The sequence below is a fragment of the Pseudorasbora parva genome, chromosome 19, assembly GCF_024679245.1.
Source record: "Pseudorasbora parva isolate DD20220531a chromosome 19, ASM2467924v1, whole genome shotgun sequence".
NCBI classification, from domain to species: Eukaryota; Metazoa; Chordata; class Actinopteri; order Cypriniformes; family Gobionidae; genus Pseudorasbora; species Pseudorasbora parva.
In genome coordinates this window covers 36,403,321-36,418,370 of record NC_090190.1, presented here as the reverse complement: position 1 = coordinate 36,418,370, position 15,050 = coordinate 36,403,321, and positions in this window count along the sequence as shown.

Here is a 15,050-nt window from a genome sequence, read left to right as displayed (position 1 = left end):
GGAATTTTTGACCATTCTTCTAGAAGCGCATTTGTGAGGTCAGGCACTGATGTTGGACGAGAAGGCCTCACTCACAGTCTCTGCTCTAATTCATCCCAAAGGTGTTTTATCGGGTTGAGTTCAGGTCAAGTTCCTCTACACCAAACTCTCTCATCCATGTCTTTATGGACCTTGCTTTGTGCACTGGTGCACAGTCATGTTGGAACAGGAAGGGGCCATCCCCAAAATGTTCCCACCAAGTTGGGAGCATGAAATTGTCCAGAATGTCTTGGTATGCTAAAGCTTTATAAGTTCATTTTGCTGGAACTAATGGGCAAAAATTTTTGTGCCCCATTTTTAACCCACATCACCTGAATTTTTCCCTCTACAAAGGAAAGTTCAAGATGCTGATGTTAAAAACTATTCAAGATTCAAACAGATTCAAACAGGTGACTTTTTGTCACCGTGGACCTGAAGGACACCTACTCCCATATCCGAATCATTCCACAGCACAGGAGGTTCCTCAGGTTTGCCTTTGGGGAAAAGGCGTACCAGTATCGAATTCTTCCATTTGGTCTACCTTTGATTTTGTGGATGTTCTCCAAGTGCTTGGATGCAGCTCTGGCTCCCTTGAGGCTCCAGGGCATCCGTGTACTAAATTACCTAGACAACTGGCTCATTCTGGCTCAATTCAGAGAATTGGTCTCTTGGTCTCAGGCTGAATGCTCAGAAGAGTGTCTTAAATCCTCCTCAGACCACTTTTCTGGGTGTCCAAATTGATACCTTCTAGATACAGGCCCAATTGGCCCTTTTGGCTTTAGTTTCCAGTCTCTGTGCTAATTGGTCCGTTTCATGCTTGGCCATTGTGTCGCGGTGGGTGCATGTCGCAGGCTTCTGGAGCTGAGGGCAGCAGCCTCTCCTCTGCTGGCTTTTGGGTCTCCTTCATATGACACCATTCCTGTGATGGATGAAACTCAGGGGCATTCATCCGTTTTGGTCTGCCTTCTGTCTGTTAAAATTTCATGAAGTTGCCTTTTTGCTCTCTGAAGATAAAAATACAACCTCTTTTTGCTCCAAGGGGTCAAGATGGGCATTGTTAGGGGTTAACAGTTTATGACCCAAGACCAGTAGTGAAAAATGAAAACCAAGATTTAGGAGTGTAATTAATTAAAATAAATGTTTTACTTAAGAATAGTTTGCAGTTTTAACAGCAGAACCCAGCTTCAAGTCTCACAAGGAGTTGTACTGTTTTCAAGGTCTATCCACGTCATTACTGCAAAGTCATGGTAAATTTCCACACATTTCAGTTAATCTGATGCATGTTTCAATAGTGACCTGCAGGTCTGTTGCAGCCGTCAGCTTTCCCAGAACAACAAGTCCACCCATCTCTTAGGATGTCCATTCTCAACACTGATCTGTAACACAGAATATTGTGCACATACACAGATGCACAACCTCTCCAAGGTTGGAGCTGATTAAGCTCCAGTTTTAACCAAAACATACTAAAAACATGCTTTCTCTCAGTGAGAGGTACAGACAATAGTACAGGCAATATTCATCTTGACTCTTTAGTGTTTCAGTAAAAGGAAATATAAAAGGAATAAAATATAATAAATTAAATGAAAGACAAATCCATATTTCATATCTGGAAGCCGGGCTAAGTGAGTAAACATAGTGTTTCTGCACTCCTGACATGTTAGGGGTGTGTGATACCTGAAAATCCAAAGACAAAACACCTTGTTGATCAAGTGTTTTAGTGACACATCACACATCTCTAGGTCAGACCCTCAGTCACTTCTCAGAGACCAAATATACACTTTAGAAAACAAGAAACAAAGCCAAATCTGGAAAGAATCATTATAATAATATAGAAAGATAAATATTGATTAAGGCTTTCATAATGATTTTAATTAGGATATAGATATACAGGTATATTGAAGTGGCAATGTATTTCAGAATCTCCCTTTCAACATTATCTGATGTCGCCAGATTGTCAAAACGGATGCCTCTTTGACTGGTTGGGGTGCTGTCTTCGAAAGGCAGACCGACTTGTGATGTTTGAACGGGCAAGCTTCTCTCGTGGCACATAAACTGCCAGGAGTTGCGAACATCTCTCTGGCCCTGGATCACTTCCTTCTGGCCCAGATGGGCTGTCATCTTATTGTCAGGACAAAAAACATGGCAGTGGTGTCCCACATAAATCACCATGGCGGCACACTACACACACTACACACCTTACGCATTACACACCCTACACACGCACACACCCTCCTCCATTGGGCTCCAGACAGGTTTCTTTCGCTGAGAACAGTTGACGTTTGAGGGGACTTGACATTGCAGCAAACTCCCTGTAGAGACAAAAGCTCAGGTCAGGGGAATGGATGTTGCACAGCCACAGTGGCTCAAATTTGGAGTGTGTTCGACGGGGCAAAGGTGGACCTCTCTGCTTCACAGGACTTGATGCTGTGTCTCATCTGGTGCGTATGGGAATAGATGCCTTCGCTCTTCCGTGGCCGAATTTGAGACTATATGCATTCCCTCTGGTCAAGTCTGGTCTGGTTGAGCTATCTGTGTATGGCGCTCGGAATGTTCCATTCGGCGACGAGACTGAAAAGCACGACAGATAACACACGTGTATACGTGCGTGTACGTCTCCATTTGTTTTATATGGAGACGTACACGCAAATATTACCTGACGTAGACACGTCAGTAACGTGTAGCTGTTGATCTATGCAGACGTCACGGTGGCGTCACGTTAGAAGTTAACGTGTGGATTACGTCTGAACGTGTGGAGAACAGGCTTGTTTGAGATGAGCAAAATCTGCGCAGAATCGATCACCGGTGATCAGCGCGAGATGCATGCCGGTTAGAAATGTGTCCGAGGGCGGCCCGCCTTGCTCTGATGTCATGCGACGTATGTCAAAAATCTCTCGCGATGGCGAGGCGGATGTGTCGGATTCTGCAGTCGAGCGCAGTTGCTCTCCACCGACTGCGCGGAGCAAAAGCATGATGGGAAACGACTTGCTGACGACACAGCTTAATGCTCATTGGTTTAAATAACCGTGATGCAAGGTTGTTTTTTAATATATTTGAATTTAAAACTCTGGTATCATGTTTTTATGTGTATAAATTATGTGTGCATATTCTCAAACTCTCGGACAGTGCAGTCTTTCTGTGGGTTATGTGATTGTTGTCATATTAATAAAAATATATAAAAACATGTGTGTAATTAAAGTAAAAATGCTTGATAAGCAGGCCTTTCGAAAGGAAATAAATAACAAAAACTTTGGGTGCCTTGTTCATAATATTTATTTTCATATAAAAGCAACAGAACTTAAATTACATCCAGTTTATCAGCAACAGAGCGCACAAGTGTGAATCCCGCGATATCTGCAACTGATCTCGCAGGTGTCTGATCCACTACGAGAAGAGAGAACTCTAATCTCACACACACACACCTGCTCTCGCTGGTGTCTGATCCACTACGAGAAGAGAGAATTGTCCGGCTTGCCTGCACTTTTTTCACTCCTCCCCTCACTGCAGCCGCCTAGTCTCGCCTTTATTTCAGGCGAGGCAAGGCGCATCTCAAACAAGCCTAACGTCTGGACGTCTGAACGTGTGGAGAACGTCTGCACGTCTGTACGTCTGAACGTCTGCACGTCTAATGCCCGATAAGCACATTAATTGCTATTTAACATATAGTGCATAAGCATATCTTTCCTTGAAGAATATCAAGAAAATACTATTTGGTTTGTGATTTAATAAAAAAAAATTATAATAATAATAAATATAAAAACTAACATCACAACAGTAAAAACTAACATGGGTTTAGCATAGCCTATATACAATAATAAATAAAAAGAATCATAGTAGAGTAGATGCATTACTTGAGTATATTCTGAATTTCTTTTCAAAAATCGTGCACTTCTTGAAAGCTCATTTGAACCGGGTTGCCGAAATGAAAACCTCCAATAGATGGCAGCAATGAACTGTACTATTAAGATTACTGGAAAATGTTCAACCTATTCTTTCAAAAACAAATATATATGTAATAATACCCACACAACTCCTGTCAGACTAGTGCAAGTGTTTTCTACTGGTGTGCTGTTTGGAACTATATTTTCATTGACTATTGTGAGAAATCATGCCTGTCCTTAACAGTTTATCTGCAGGCATTCTTCTGGTTTTCTAATGATTTCTTTTTTCTAAGCTAAAACTGCTTATTACGGAAACATAAAAAAATATATAAATATTTACAAATTTGTGTTTTACTTGGTATTTTTCCTCAAATTTTTGTCTCAATTGGCAGTTAATTTTCATTATATATATATACACAGGGAGTGCAGAATTATTAGGCAAGTTGTATATTTGAGGATTAATTTTATTATTGAACAACAACCATGTTCTCAATGAACACAAAAAACTCATTAATATCAAAGCTGAATATTTTTGGAAGTTTTAGTTTTAGCTATTTTAGGGGGATATCTGTGTGTGCAGGTGACTATTACTGTGCATAATTATTAGGCAACTTAACAAAAAACAAATTTATACCCATTTCAATTATTTATTTTTACCAGTGAAACCAATATAACACCTCAACATTCACAAATATACATTTCTGACATTCAAAAACCAAACAAAAACAAATCAGTGACCAATATAGCCACCTTTCTTTGCAAGGACACTCAAAAGCCTGCCACCCATGGATTCTGTCAGTGTTTTGATCTGTTCACCATCAACATTGCGTGCAGCAGCAACCACAGCCTCCCAGACACTGTTCAGAGAGGTGTACTGTTTTCCCTCCTTGTAAATCGCACATTTGATGATGGACCACAGGTTCTCAATGGGGTTCAGATCAGATGAACAAGGAGGCCATATCATTAGATTTTCTTCTTTTATACCCTTTCTTGCCAGCCACGCTGTGGAGTACTTGGACGCGTGTGATGGAGCATTGTCCTGCATGAAAATCATGTTTTTCTTGAAGGATGCAGACTTCTTCCTGTAACACTGCTTGAAGAAGGTGTCTTCCAGAAACTGGCAGTAGGACTGGGAGTTGAGCTTGACTCCATCCTCAACCCGAAAAGGCCCCACAAGCTCATCTTTGATGATACCAGCCCAAACCAGTACTCCACCTCCACCTTGCTGGCGTCTGAGTCGGACTGGAGCTCTCTGCCCTTTACCAATCCAGCCACGGGCCCATCCATCTGGCCCATCAAGACTCACTCTCATTTCATCAGTCCATAAAACCTCAGAAAAATCAGTCTTGAGATATTTCTTGGCCCAGTCTTGACGTTTCAGCTTGTGTGTCTTGTTCAGTGGTGGTCGACTTTCTGCCTTTCTTACCTTGGCCATGTCTCTGAGTATTGCACACCTTGTGCTTTTGGGCACTCCAGTGATGTTGCAGCTCTGAAATATGGCCAAACTGGTGGCAAGTGGCATCTTGGCAGCTGCACGCTTGACTTTTCTCAGTTCACGGGCAGTTATTTTGCGCCTTGGTTTTTCCACACGCTTCTTGCGACCCTGTTGACTATTTTGAATGAAACGCTTGATTGTTCGATGATCACGCTTCAGAAGCTTGGCTATTTTAAGACTGCTGCATCCCTCTGCAATATATCTCACTATTTTTGACTTTTCTGAGCCTGTCAAGTCCTTCTTTTGACCCATTTTGCCAAAGGAAAGGAAGTTGCCTAATAATTATGCACACCTGATATAGGGTGTTGATGTCATTAGACCACACCCCTTCTCATTACAGAGATGCACATCCCCTAATATGCTTAATTAGTAGTAGGCTTTCCAGCCTATACAGCTTGGAGTAAGACAACATGCATAACGAGGATGATGTGGTCAAAATACTCATTTGCCTAATAATTCTGCACTCCCTGTATATATATATATATATATATATATATATATATATATATATATATATATATATATATATATATATATATATATAAATAATGAAAAGAATGATTCAGTTCTGGGTAATATAATTTATATATATTCTATTACCCAGAAGTGAATCATTATAAACCTTTTTAATATAGCCTAATTGTATGTGCACAGCAAAAAACATGTTGGGAGATTTATCACCACGGGTGTTAAATTTATCACTTTCCGGGTGAACATACAGGTCCGTCTTTGCTAGTGTTAAAACAACACTGACGAAAGTGTTCGTTATACAAACACTGTGTTAGTGTTTCTTTTTAGTCACTCAAGGTGTTGAGAAATGTATTACTCATAAGTGTACATTTAACACTTTATGGTGATTAATCTCACACACCCAGTGTATTTAATGTTTATTTAATGTAAATACTTAAATACTAAAATGGCACTGTGAATGAAATTTAAAACAATTTATATATATTATTTTATTTTTTCCCAAAAAAAATCAAGTGACTACAAATTGATTTGAATATTTATTGAAATTGTAATATATTAATTCCATTACATTTATGTATTTGGCAGACACTTTTATCCAATGCGACTTACACTGCATTCAATACCATTTTTAATAAAAAAAAAAAAAAAACATTTTTGTCAGTTCTTGCTTTCGCCAGGAATTGCTACAGTAAAGCCATTGTAGTCACACATACAATTGAATAAAACAATTTCTTGTTATACTCCAATGCTATAACATCTTACCATGATAAATCTCTACTGCGTTTCAAACAAGATTAAACAAAGAAACATTCCTCAAGTAATGTTTTAATTGAAAATACAAAAATTCAACATTGTATATATTAAATCAACCTTAATGTTAAAAAACTGTCTGGTTTGTAATTCATTCTGATAAAAAATACTATTCCTTTATAAATTAATACATTTACATTTGGCAGATGATTTTATCCAAAGAGACTTACATTGCATTCAATGTACGTATTTTTACATTTTGTCAGTTCTTGCTTTCCCAATTCATCGATCCCACGATCTTGGCGTTGATAGCGCTCCTCAAAATGATCCAAACACATAGTATCGTTCCTGTTAAAGAGACACATTTGGTTAAAACAAACACATTAAAAAAATCTAAGATATAAAGTTTCAAACATCTTCAATCAACAAGCAGAGATACTTACATAGCCTGTCTTCCTTTCAGGATCGTTTAGGTTTGTAGAGTAATAATGCCAAGGGCATACATAGATTGTGGCCTTAAGTGGTTTCCTTCTGCAATAATAAACAATATTCCATGAAACAAAAATCCTCCAAAGCAGAAAGCAAACTAAAAGACTCAAAATAATCAGGTCACTTTGTGTTTTACTTCAGGTTATTTTAATACCAACACATAGCAAGAAAACGTTATATTCAAAACATAAGCACTACTGTTACAGATTTACAATACTACAACTAGAAAAGGCTAGAACTAAGTTGTACAGAAAAAATCGCGCATGGAAGGGCACTAATGCATGTCTGCTCAACTAATACAAAATAAGACGAAAAATGTCAAATAGTATGAGTGTGCAATGTCGTGGAATGTATACGCCAAAACTCATTTCGGCGTGCATATGATACGCACTTTATGGCGTATATATGACACGCTCTCTTGGGTAGGTTTAGGGTAGTGGGGTGGGGGGTTCGTATGTATAATACGCCATAAATTGCGTATCATATGCACGCAAAAAACAGCGTATCATATGCACGCCAAAATGAGTTTTGGCGTATACATTCCACGACATTGCACACTCGTACTCGATCTTGAGTTTCTATATGACTGAAGCAGTTCATGGAGAAAAGCGTGTCCTACGATGTTTTCGACATTTTGGAGCGCTGTACAGAATGGTCGGCGTATGTTATCAAAGTACAACGAGAAGATTGCTAGAACAGAGCATTTCACTCGCAAAATGTTGCAGGCCGATCAGTATGCGCAGCGCCGACAATGATGGACCGTGCTATCCGTGGGTGCTCGGCCAGGGATCGAGCCCCGGCGTCACACAAGAAAAAAAAATTAAGAGCAATTAATTCATTCGATTAACGTCTGCTTTCTCATTTGAATGACATTTCAAAACACCAGAATTAACTCGTAGTTACGGGGTGAAAGATATAAACGGTCTTATAAAGGTTGGAAGCCCTAAAGATACGTTATGCCAAATGAGAAGAAATAACTATCCAAGTCCAGTGAGTTAAAAAATGACACATAATGTTAATGCTGCTACATTATTACAAAATTAATACAACGAAATTAAGTCACTTACGTAAATCTCGTCCTCCATTAAAGAATTTAGTGTGTTAGTGGGGGTTATTCAGTTATGTTAAACTGAATGGCGGATCAAAAGCGCGCTAAATTTAAACTGAGGTAAAAAAAAAAAAAAAAAAAACGCTAAGAGTTAAGTCATCCACATCGGCTACGTTACTCATTATACAAGCCCATTAATAAATCACAAGTTGATAAGATAATAATACTATACTATACCTTGTCCTTGTAACCGTTGTGTGTGCAGGGAAATCCATAAAGATGGAGAGACCGAAGGATGAGCTGGGAAATATAAAATGCTCTGCACATGCGCAGATGTTGATTGTTAACACCCAAAGGAAACACTGTGCTTTATCACCCAAAGGAAACACTGTGCTTTAACACTAAACAAGTGATAAAGCATATAATATTTGTAAATTAACACCAGATTTTATCACTAGATGCCCAACACCAGGTTTTTATCCCTCAGTAATTTGCTGTGTGAAGATGTGAAGTTGTTGGTTCCCATGACATGCTATATTTTAATGTTTTGATGATAGCAAGCTTTTCTCGGCCATACATTTTGAATTTCTCTAATGAAGGGCAATGCAAAGCATTAAATCAACCAATGATCAGCCAGTTCTTTGAAGTAGATCAGAGTGCATCTCATGAAGCTTCATTTGGCAAGCATAAATAGACACATGAAAATAATGGAAGAACAACAAATGAAACAAACAGGCCAACAGCTGGGAAGAAGAAGAGTAAGGATGTGTGGTAGAAGGGTAGGCAGAACAGTAGAAGAGGTGGAGATTGTGGACATGTTGAAATAAGGGACACTATTCCAGATTATGTTCTCAACCATGACCTTAAACAACTGAGGTGTGTCAAAAGTTATATAGCCGAATGTTGGGAGAACAACAGTGTCTTTAATAATTAAAACGTTTGTAGACAAAACGGGTATAATCAGACAGCTTTCTGTACTGTACTGTATACTTACTGTATTGCAGTAGTCCATTTGTATTTTAGATGATACAGTAAATATACTTTATAAAGACAATGTAACACACACACACACACACACACACACACACACACACACACACACACACACACACACACACACACACACACACAATCACTGCCCTCACTTTGAGAAGGATTTTGAGGGTAATCCATTTATTGCTGCTGCTTGAATAAATTATTTTAAGAAATGCCTTTACTGGTTTGCAAATCTTAAGGATGATTCAAGAAATGTACCAAAGTGACTGAGAAAAACAAAAAGGACATTCAGGGCAAGTATGTGCTAATGTATTTAGTAAATGTGTCAACGTGATTACATTGAAGTTGCCCATTGGGCATGAATATGAAAATTTTTGTAAATTCATGACCTCTGCAATTATTCACTCACCAGTTTTTGGGGTAGCCTTAAAAAAGCCTGGCTGATCATTACCAGCCTGGCCCACCCAATGTTGTTGTTGTGTTTTTGTTTTGTTTATAAAATCTTATTTATAGTGTGTATTGTTTGCTTCTTTTACATTTGTGTTCTTGGGCTCCCGGGCTGAAAATGGGTCCCACCCCTGATATTGGTTAATCATTATTGAAGTATTGTAAACATGACTGTTATTCCATAGCTGTAGTCAGAGTTTTATACAATGGGGGGTGCTGGGCACAACCTTATGTGGGGTTAGATGTAACACGCATGGTTTAACCCTTTCCATACATACTAGGATGATTAAACTTAGTGTGTTTACTATTGCCATATTAATATTATATAGAGAAAATATTGTTTAAATCCAAAGTTTAAAAATCTGGAAGATATTACTGAACATTTTTTTTTAACCATAGACCATAGTAAATTTAAGTTATTTTTTCAACTTTTTGTGTTTATTTAAAAATAAGACATCTGATATTATTGTAATCTTATATCTGTTATTTAATAGTTAAGATCGTTCTTTAATGCTGATCTAACCAGCAGAAAACATGAGCCGCTGTTTAAATCCCAGTTTCGCAGATGGGGTGCGTTATGGTTGTAACACTATTATAAATAGGCCTAAACTATTATATTCTATACTTTTATATAGGGGGGGAAATAAATGAACCACAAGTGGATTTACCCAAACTGAGACAGTCAAAAAGCTGCGGTTTATTTGACTTCTATTAATGTCAATCTGTTCTTACAAGAATTCCAATAATGACAGAATTGTATAATACATTTATATATATATATATATATATATAATGAAACTTAACTGCCAATTGAGACAAAAGTTAAGGGAAAATACCAAGTAAAACAAATCTGTAAATATTTGTTTACTATGTGCATTTTTAGCTTATAAAAAATAAATCATTAGAAAACCAGAATGCCTGCAGATAAACTGTTAAGGACAGGCATGATTTCACACAATAGTCAATGAAAATATAGTTCCAAACAGCACACCAGTAGAAAACACTTGCACTAGTCTGACAGGAGTTGTGTGGGTATTATTAACTATATATATTTGTGTTTTTGAAAGAATTGGAACAATTCATTACTATAATGTTATAGCTATGAATGTGCTTTTACTTAATGTAATTTAATAATTACTACTTCATCTAAATTGCTTAATCTTTTTTAATAATAGCTTAATTATCGGGCATTGGAGGGGCAGACGTGTAGACGGGCAGACGTTCAGACGGGCAGACGTTCTCCACACGCATGTCACACGCACGTTAACACGCCTTTAAGCGTGGTTAGGAAAGAAATGACACAAAGCGAGCGCCATATCTGTGTGTATGTCTATGACGAAACAAACCATCATCTCCACGTGTACGTCTACGCCGAAACGAACCATCATCTCTGCGTGTATGTCTACTACGCCATGTGATTCCGCCAACCTGATCTCACAGAATGAATATTTATAGCCTAATTTTATATTTTAGAGCAACATAATCTACTCCTACCCTAAACCTACACTGTAAAAAAATTCCCCGTTAATTTACAGTAGATTGCAGGCAGCTACTTGACCTGTAGAATGCTGTAATTTTACAGTGGACCTACTGTAATCTGAAACAACAGTTAAATACTGTAAAAAATATTACAGTACTCTGCTGTAGAAAATATAGGCTGTACAGTATAATACTGTCAGGTGTTTCCCTCCCGTTATAATGTTATTTTAGTGTTCCTGCTGTAATTTTCATAAATGGTTTAATACTATAACATTTATTAAAGTACTATCAAATGTGATATTTATATTGCAACACTACAAGAAACTGATGATGTATAATTTACATTTTAAAACAAAAAACACTGAAAATTGCTGGCAAACAAATGGCTCAGACAAAAGATAACTTTAAAACATGCTTTTATTAAAGCTAATAACATAAAATCCATTCATAGAATGACAATATTTCTGCTTCACCAGTGAGGCTAGGCTGAACAGAACATAATGCTGTGACTTTGCCCCACTCCATGAGTTTTTTAAGACGGTGACTAAAGATTCACAGTTGTTGCCTTTTTCTGCACATGCGTCCCTGTCTGCTTGGACACCACCTTTGCCTGGCTGGCTTTTGTTCCTCTCTTGGGGTTCACACAAATAGAGCATCTACAATATAATTACACAGAAATATAACATATTAGTGAGGTAAGTAATTATTAATTGCACTTTAGACATAAACACACTGCATTCAAATATAGGCCTAAATATTCTAGGTTTTTGACATTATGACAGTATTTGCATCAAATTTAGTTTACGTTTGATCTGAGGCATTAAGAGACCTGATATCTTAGAGTAATGTAGACAGCACTTTATAACTTTGTCAGCAGTATTAAAGGGATAGTTCACCCCAAAATTAAAATGTTGTCATGATTTACTCATCCTCATGTTGTTCCAAACCTGTATGAGTTATTTTCTTCTGTTCAACAGAAAAGAAGATTTTTTTAAAGAATGATGGTAACCAGACAGTTGACAGACCCAAATGACTATCATAGTAGAAACAAAAAATACAATAGAAGTCAATAGCTACTGTCAACTGTCTGGTTACCAACATTCTTTAAAATATTCTTTGAATACAGAAAAAGAACAATTAGAGAGTATGTTTTATTCTGTTGTATTGTTTTATACTCCATGCTTGCTTGTGACACTTACCTAGCAGTATCAGAGTCCGCAGGGAGGGTCAGGGTGTGCTCAGCATCTGCTGCAGTGGCAGATATCTGTAGAACAGAAAAATGGTGGCCTATGTAGTGAAATGAAAATGTGTATACAGTCACAACAGGCATGAAGTAAATACTAAACAAGTGGAATACTAAGCAAAACTCACATCAGCACGGAGTATCATTGCCTCTATGTGTGACACTTGATGGCTGAAAACATAGAAAAATGTATTATGCACTCGGGGATGCCACACTTTGCATTCAGCAAAAAACTATGAGCATTGCTGCGGGTCTTACCACATATGTTGCACATTAGCATTTTTATACTACAATCCACAGACCTACACAACAAAATAATCTTACCATTTTAACACAGACAATCTTTAATCTCTCAACGAATGGTAGGACTAAAACAGAGGCAGCCAGCAGTGACTGCTAGTCTCATTGCTTTAGTGCACATTTAAAACAAAAAAAACAATACCTGATGTAGATTCGATAATAAATCAAGTCAGTTACAAAAGAACACTTTTTTTTCAGTTTGCATTTACCTTGATAAATTGGTGAAGTGAAAAGCCACATGCTGGTGATGCACCGTCGTCTGATGTGTGCTGGCAGGGTCACAATCGGAGCAAAAATTCTTCCTTAATTTAATCCTCTTCTCATTCTTCTTTTCTCACAATAAAATATTAAAGTAATGTAATGTTAAACCTTAAATGTTATGGTAATCCTTTTTGGTTGCATGCCTGTTGATGAGATGTGATGCTTCCTGATTTTCCTATGAGTTGTGAGCAGACTCAAGCATGTGACTATAATATAAAAAATACTGTATTATCCCGTAAAACTGAACAGTAGCTTGCCGTTATTCATTTGCTCGTCAAATTCTGCCTCATTTACAGTATTCAGCTGTATTAATGAAGAACGGTAAATTACTGTACAAAATGTCCCGTATTTTTACAGTAATTTTTTACAGTGTACTCACTCTCGAGTCGACAATATAAAACAGGCAAATAAATGTACAGTCACATGTATTTATTGCAAAAACTGACCAAAAGAACAGTATAAGAGTATTAACTCATGTTGCATTTCAAATCTTCTAAAATCATACGATATCTTCATGTGAAGAGCAGAGTTGATCTTAATGTTTTAATGTCTTAATGTCGTTGAAATGATGATCACGCCCCTTTGCGAACAGCAATTGATCTTGAGATAACACCCAATGCTGTCAAAGCTGACCTGACGTTTCTTCCGGCGGCAATACTTGAAATGTATTAATCTTTGGCGGATGGACTCGACATTCTGATCGCATTTGGGGATTTTCTTCACACAAATCAATTGTTTGGCCTCGGAACACTTGGGATATTTGAACTTTCTGAATAAATTGTTCCTGTTATATCCTGTTTTTTATAATATACAAATAGGTAGGTTTAGGGAAGAGTTTGAGTTACGCGTTCAAAATGTGTCTGAATATGTGTGTGTGTGTGTGTGTGTGTCCACAAGGTAAATGGATTTATAAACATAATAAATTGTTTTATTTTGAAAATGTAAAAATGCAGAATGTTTCTTGTGATGGGTAGGTTTAGGCGCAAGGGCAGTGTGTGTTTGTGGGTAGGTTTAGGGGTAGGGGCAGTGTAGGGGGATAACGTTAGAATGAAACCGCGTTGATAAACACGCCAAAAAGCGAATATGTGTCCTGATAGCACGCCAAAACGGCATACGGATTGGCGTGCCATACATACGCCATTTCATGAGATCAGTCTGGATCCAGAGATTTTGTAGCCTACTCTTTCAGAGGATGCATAATTGTACCCCTAATGTTCTTTTGCGTTCTTTGCATACAGACAACAACGCTATCAAAGCAAACCTTGTTCACCAATCCATGATTATTAATAACAATTCTGTATTATGCTGCCAGACCAGTAGTTTTAAAGAAACACTACGCACCTATAGACTGACACGTAAAACGCATGCGCATGATGTCACTGTGTTTTTGTAGTTTAGGCAGAGACGATAACGGTATAGTAGTTTTTCAAAAACTAAAAAAAAGGTCAAGTAGTTTTCAAAAACTTGCACTTTGAAAGCATTTTCAGGCCTCCAAAACACTGTTGTTGTGTAAATTAATGGACAAAACACGTAAAGAGTTTTCTGTTTTTAGTTGTCGTGTAAACGGCCCCTGAAATGGCTGCCTGAGAGGCGTTTCAAAGATGGCTGCCAAGTGAAATAACTTGCCTTAAAAGACTTTGCTAATAATAACTTTTCAAATCAAATTATTGTAGGGTTACTAACTCTAAATGAACAGTCTACTAATACTCTGAGAGTTAGCTGACTAGATGCAAAGTTATTTAGTATGTTGGAAAGTGAAAAATGTACCCACAAACAACTCTGCATATAAGGTATAAATAAATTGACAAAGTGCACATATAGTAACTAAAGAGAACACGAAAAATTCACAAAAGCTTTGAAAGGTTCAAGGCAGAAGATTTTAGGGTTACATTCAGAGGTTCCAAATGAACAATGGTAAGCTGATAAAAAGTACTTCAGCTATGGCAGAAATATAGGCACAACATTATTTAGCAAGTACCAACAACTAAAGGCATTATCCTCCAGAGAAAAAAGACAGTAGAGAGCAGCTGATCATACATTACACTGATAAAAATCGCTAAAAAATGTAGTCTGTTGTGCACAGTGAATAATCGTGCAGATCTTTCACGTTGGAAATGAGTGCGGACTGAATGTCAACTGCAGCCATAAATCAAACTGGAGTCTCTAGTTTCCCAT